The sequence below is a fragment of the Lupinus angustifolius genome, chromosome LG15 (genome assembly GCF_001865875.1).
Source record: "Lupinus angustifolius cultivar Tanjil chromosome LG15, LupAngTanjil_v1.0, whole genome shotgun sequence".
Classification (NCBI taxonomy): Eukaryota; Viridiplantae; Streptophyta; class Magnoliopsida; order Fabales; family Fabaceae; genus Lupinus; species Lupinus angustifolius.
In genome coordinates, this window is record NC_032023.1 from 8,961,190 (window position 1) to 8,968,026 (window position 6,837).

At 39.4% G+C, this 6,837-nt stretch overlaps 1 protein-coding gene across 2 annotated transcripts in view; it reads right to left on the reverse strand.

Annotated features, from left to right (window-relative positions):
* The window catches only part of LOC109328312, a 47,267-nt gene that overhangs the window by 24,886 nt on the left and 15,544 nt on the right, over nt 1-6,837 (reverse strand). The window lies entirely within an intron of this gene.

Sequence of the window (6,837 nt, forward strand, 5' to 3'; positions counted from 1 at the left end):
TCTGAGTATTTTGTTATAGAGGGAGAAATAGAGAAATGTCTCTATGGATTGATAGATGATTCTATCAATATTTACCTTGCTTTCATAAGTGTAAACGGCTCTCATTCCATAGAAATATATACAAACAGTTTACCATTCATCTTATACTTTTTATGCTTCTGTTTTCTAACTCTCATTCTGCTACTATCTATTGTTGCTGTTGGTATTATTTTGATGTTTACTTCTGTGAATTTCTAACAATTGGTCCGACCTGTCAGATCGAAGACGAAGGCAGAAGGGAACACAGTAGATGCCACCGAAGATGTCAGATAGGGTTGAGGCGTTAGAGGAGCAAATGGGGGACCTGCGAACTACTCTTCAAAACTTGGTAGCTCAAATGCAAACTCAAAGTTTGGTTCTTGCTGAGTTGAGTCAGCACATGGGTCGGAGAAATCGCGAAGTTGAGGCTGAAAATTCTTCCGGCGATACGACGAGCGGTGAATCACGGCTTTCAGGGAAGAAAGTGAAATTACCAGCATTCGGAGGAGAGGACCCTGTAGCGTGGATTACTCGTGCGGAGATCTATTTTGATGTGCAAAACACACCGGAGGAAATGCATTTGAAATTGGCAAGGGTGAGTATGGAAGGATCCACAATTCATTGGTTTAATTTGCTGCTAGAAACCGAGGATGCCCTTTCGTGGGAGAAGTTGAAGAAAACCCTCATCGCTCGATATGGAGGGAGGCGGTTAGAAAATCCTTTCGAAGAACTTTCAACTCTTCGTCAATCGGGAAGTGTTGAAGAATTTGTAGAGGCGTTTGAACTGTTGTCTTCTCAGGTAGGACGTTTACCTGAAGAACAATATTTGGGATACTTTATGAGTGGGCTAAAACCCCAGATTCGAAGGAGGATTCGTACGTTAAATCCCAAAAACAGAATGGAAATGATGAGGATGGCAAAAGACATAGAGGATGAGTTGAGGGAGGAAGATGATGAAGAGGAAAGGGGCCTAGGCAAAAAGAAATTCGTGGGTCGAAATGAATGGAATTGGCCCAATTCGTTTAACAAGAGTGGAGGAGTGGCTCAAACCCAGAAAACTCGTTTCTCCCAATCGGGTTGGAGCAACCCGATTTCTTCCAGAATGGGTTCCACGAACCCGACTCCTTCTTCTTCTCCTTCGATCACGTCGACGGCAAGAAAGGGTGAGACAGACCGTCGGAATTCCGCCATGGATCGATGGAAGGGCACCAAGAGTCTCTCTTATGAAGAAGTGGAGAGAAGGGCAAAAGGACTCTGTTTCAAATGTGGAGGTAAGTATCACCCAACACAACACAAATGTCCTGAACGTTCTCTTCGGGTACTCATCTTGGGTGAGGGAGAAAGTGGGGAGGATGATGGGGAGATTATCGCCATTGAAACTAGTGTTATCGATGAAGACGAAGAGATTGAGGCAGAATGCAAAGTAATGGGTGTGATAGGGAGTATGGGTGAATGCCATACTATGAAACTCGAAGGCCAACTTGCAGGAATCTACGTGATGGTGCTTATTGACAGTGGGGCTAGTCACAATTTTATTTCTCCCGCAATCACTACGGCATTAGGGCTTCAGATTACTCCAATGACAGCTAAGAACATCAAGCTTGGGGATGGCCATAAAATTCTCTCTAAGGACTCCGAACCAGATTGGGTTTTTTCTGAAATTACGGCCTCACCACCAACAGTCTGTGATGAGACGCATCAACCAAAAGCTAGCCGCCAGGTTTTATGGCCCATTTCAGATCCTGGCAAAGCACGGAGAGGTCGCCTATAAGTTGCACTTACCAGACCATTCGAAGATACACCCTGTTTTCCATGTCTCTCTTCTTAAGAAGGCCATTGGTGATTATCAGGTACATGATGATCTTCTACAGAGTTGGATGTTGATCCAAGTAATGATGTGTATCCCGAGAAGGTTATTGGGACACGATGGGTTATACATGAGGGAGTTTCAATTCCTTAGAGCCTCATTCAATGGAAGAACAAACCGGTTGAGGATGTGACTTGGGAGGATAATGCTATCTTACAAGGTCATTTTCCAGATTTTAGCCTTGAGGACAAGGTTGATTTTTAGAAGGGAGCAATTGATAGAAGCATGAGTGAAGATGTGGGCCTTGAGGTTGGTAAGAAACCCAAGATTTGGAGGGTTTATGAAAGAAGACGTGGCAAAAAGGCTGAGCTGGCAAAAGGGGGTGCAAATTCTGTTATATTACCATAAGTAGAGGGGAGAGAAAATCATCTGAGTATTCTGTTATAGAGGGAGAAATAGAGAAATGTCTCTATGGATTGATAGATGATTCTATCAATATTTACCTTGCTTTCATAAGTGTAAACGACTCTCATTCCATAGAAATATATACAAACAGTTTACCATTCATCTTATACTTTTTATGCTTCTGTTTTCTAACTCTCATTCTGCTACTAACTATTGCTGTTGTTGGTATTATTTTGTTGTTTACTTCTGTGAATTTCTAACAGCTACCCTCCATGGGTCTTCACTCTTCTATGCACATGTCCAATCATCCTAATCTACTATATTTTCTACAATAGGTGTTACTCTAACTTTCTCTCTAAGATATTCATTCTTAATCATATCTTATCTAATTTGTCCATTTATCTTTGTTTGCCACATTGAGCTTATTATCTTGTTGGATTTGTACCACTCAACATTCATGCTCACACAACCTCAAAAATCTTATAACAATGTGGTAGATTTTCCCTTAAGTTTGAGTGGTCCCTTTCTATAAATAACACTTAAATCACTTCTCCATTTCAGAATCCTATGGTTTACACCTCCTTTGTTTCCTCGTTCTTTTACATGATGGACCCAAGATACTTAAATTGTGTCATTTGTGGTATGTGTCGTGGTCTTCAATTTTTATCTCTAAAATGGGATTAATTTGTCTCCATTAAATTTACATTCCTTATACTCCATCTTACTTCTAATTAGATGAAAATCGTGTGTTTCCAAAGCTTGTTTTATTAGAATATCATAGCCTTTTATTATCAAGTTAGTAGTTGCACTAATAAGTTAGTTGGTTAGAAGGCTTTGTTAGCTTGTTAGAAGGTTTCTCTTCTATCCTTTGTTATTGTAGCTCGTGCTATATAAAGAACACAACTCTTACTTTTGTATTCAACAATTCAATAATACAGTTACATTTTTAGTTTTTATTCTCTCTCTGAGTTCTTCAATTTCTACTCTTCTGTTTCTAGCTTTTACATGGTATCACATTATGATCGCCACTAACACTAGGACATTTCAGTCATCACCACCACTCACTCCCTCTGTTGCCTCACCGCTACAGGCGGTGTCAACACCACTTGTGCTTCCATCAATGAAACTGACGAAGAAGAATTATTTAGTGTGGCGACACTTCATGTTAGCAATCCGAACTTCGAATAGGGCAAAACAGTTTGAAATATGAAAAGAGATTCCTCATCGATTTCTGAACGAAAGATGATAGAGTCGTCAACTGCATAAATCCAGCGTATCTTCGTTGGGAGGAACTCGATCAATCAATATTCTCATGGATTCTAAATTCACTCTCTGAAAGTCTACAACCACGTGATGTTGGTTATGTGCACTCATGGCAACTAGGAACTTGATTCATTCTGCAACTCCCAAACCAAAGCACATTGTCGACAACTGAGATCACAACTTCGATCTATATCTCAAGGATCGAGCATCATTTCTGAATATTTCACAAAGATTAAAGGACTCATGGATGCTTTGCTACTCATAGGAACTCCAATCTCCACGACAAAACACATTTATTATATTCTTGATGGTTTGAATGAGGGGTATCAACCAGTAATCACCAAAATTGAGAGTCAAATTGATCTTCCCACTGTTCATAACCTAGAATCTTTTTTGATGACTTTTGAGTCGCGTTTGGAGAAGACTTAGAATAAGGCATTATTGGATGCTTTTTCGGCAAATGTCGTCGTTGCTTCAGCCTTGCCGCCGTCGTCAAAACCAGCTCATTCACGACCTAATCAGTTTTGGTCATCATCTCCATCATTCTTCTACTCGTCGCGTGCTGAAATGCAAGGACCGGGAGTGTATGGTGGCTCTGGTGGTTATCAAAGCAACTATGGTCACCGGGAGGTCGCTGTGGAGGAGGCATAACCACTTTTCGTTCTTCATCTCTGTTTTGTACGTATTGCAACAGAGGAGGACATGAGCTCAACACATGTTACTATGCTCCTCCACATTTTGGTGCATCGGTACACCCTTTAGCTTACTCAATGCCACTTCATTACTATGCACACCATAATGGGCCACAAATTACCCAACCCGCTTCCTTCCTAAATACCCTGGAGATTTCTATGTTGGTCACTCACATTATACCTACAACTGTGGGCCAACAACTTTCTCTTCTCATTTTAATGATGACTCACTACTTGGGCCAGGCCCAACAACAATACATTCAAGGCAACCTCATCATTCCTATGTTATGGCTGCTACAGTTGAGAAGAGTAAACCTGGTCCTTCAGCCAAGACTCCCAGAAACGTAACATGATACCATGATTTTGGGGCTACTAATCATCTGACAACAGATCCTGACTTGGTGCATGAACTAGTGGAATCCTTCGGTCATCGCCAAATTTTCATGGATAATGGTATTGGTATTTCAATTCATTCAATTGGTGACTCATATTTCACTTATTCTCTAAATTCAAACATTTCTCTTAACTTGAATAATCTTCTTGTTCCTTCAATTACTAAGAATCTCATTAGTGTGTCACAATTTGCAAAAGACAATTCATGTTGCTTCGAATTTCATCCTAAAGCTTGTTTTGTGAAATCACAGGATACTAATGAAATTCTTCTCCAAAGGTTTCTCACTAAGGAAGGACTCTATGCTTTCCATGGTCTTCTACCTATTCCTAATTTTGTACCTTGCTGCTCATTAGCGTCTACGGTTTGTCATAGCAATAATTGTAATCACTTACCAATGTGTAATTCTGGTATGTGCAATAAAATTAGTGTTCCTGTTTTTGCTTTTTTCCCTTTGGCATTGTAGATTGGGTCATCCCCATGAGGCTGTAGTGAAATCTATTCCATCAAATTGTAAAATCCCACACATAAATAAAATTGTTTTTGATTTTTGCTCTTCTTGTTGTGTTGGAAAAGCTCATAGAATTCATTCTCCTAGTTCATCCACAATTTACAATTTTCCTTTTGACTTAGTCTATGTTGAACTATGGGGTTCTGCATTGTGGATGCTTGTACTAAGCACACATGGATTTTTTTGTTGAAGCAAAAATCAGAAACATTGTCCATACTTCATTATTTTCTGAAATATGTTCACACCCAATTCAATAGTAACATTAAAGCAGTTTAAAGTGACTATGGGGTGAGTTTCAGCCTTTTAGCAGTGTTCTAAAAACACTTAGAGTTGTTCATAGAATCCCAGGTCCTCATACACATCATCAATAAGGTACAGTAGAGAGGAAACATAGACACATAGTAGAAACTAGACTCACCTTACTTGTTCATGCTCATATTCCCATGACCTTTTGGGATCATGCTTTTACAACTACAGTTTATCTCATTAATAGACTCCCTTCTACAAAATGTTCAAAGTATTTGGATGTGCTTGTTTTCCTCTTCTTCGACCTTTTAATAAGCACAAACTCAACCCGAGAAGTTCATAATGTATTTTCCTTGGGTATTTCACAAGTCAAAGGGTTACAAGTGCCTATCTCAAGATGGAAGGACTTATATTTCAAAGGATATCATATTCAATGAGTATGTTTTTCCATTTGAACTCAAGTCTAAAATCTCCAATAATTCTCAATCAACTACTCCTCCACCTCGCGGTAATAGCTATCATTTTTCTCCTATCCCTTCCACTTCTATTGATGGTCCAAATATGTCCTCCTCTTCACCTTTTGTTCTTCACTCTTCTCCTGATTCCTCTATTCCTAATATTTTTGTCTCTCCTATTCCCATTGATGTCATAGATTCACAATCCCCTACCTTCTTGACTTCACCCTTCCCTTCAACCACAACTTCCTCCTCACCACCATTTCCTCCTTGTCTTGGCAGTCTTGCACCTGTTGTTTCTCATCCTATACAAACTAGATCTAAGTCGAGTATCTACAAAACAATTTACCAGAGTGTTCAGTTCACTCAGTGTGAGCCTACCAGTGCCAAAGTTGCCTTAGCTGATCTGGTTTGGTAATAGGCTATGCAAGTGAAATATGATGCTCTTATGGCGTTAGGTACTTGGTCCTTAGTGCCTCTATCACCACATAAACGTGCCATTGGTTGCAAATGATTTTTTCGGTCAAAGAAAATCCAAATGGTAGTGTTAACAAGTACAAAGCAAGGCTGATTGCAAAGGGGTTTCATCAAAAACATGGTGTGGATTACAATGAAACTTTTTCTCCATTTGTGAAGCATGTTACCATTAGGTTTCTATTAACCTTGGTTGTTTCTCACCATTGGATACTTGAACAACTTGATGTAAATAATGCCTTTTTGAATGAGTTTTTTTAATGAAGAGGTTTACATGACACAACCATTGTGTTTTCAACAACATGACAAGAATTTAGTTTGCAAGCTGCATAAAGCCATATATGGTCTCAAGCAAGCTTCAAGACAATGGTTTGAAAGGCTAAAAGGTTCTTTGCTCAAACTTGGATTTCAAGTCAGCAAATGTGAAAACTCACTCTTCATTATGTTGATGACTATTAGAGTGTAAGACTTAAAGTCTTGGTTTATGGACTGATTCAGTATGGTTGTTACTGAATCAGTTTTATTTGGTAGTTGTTCTGTTTCTGTGTTGACAGAAACAGTTAGTTAGTTAGTTA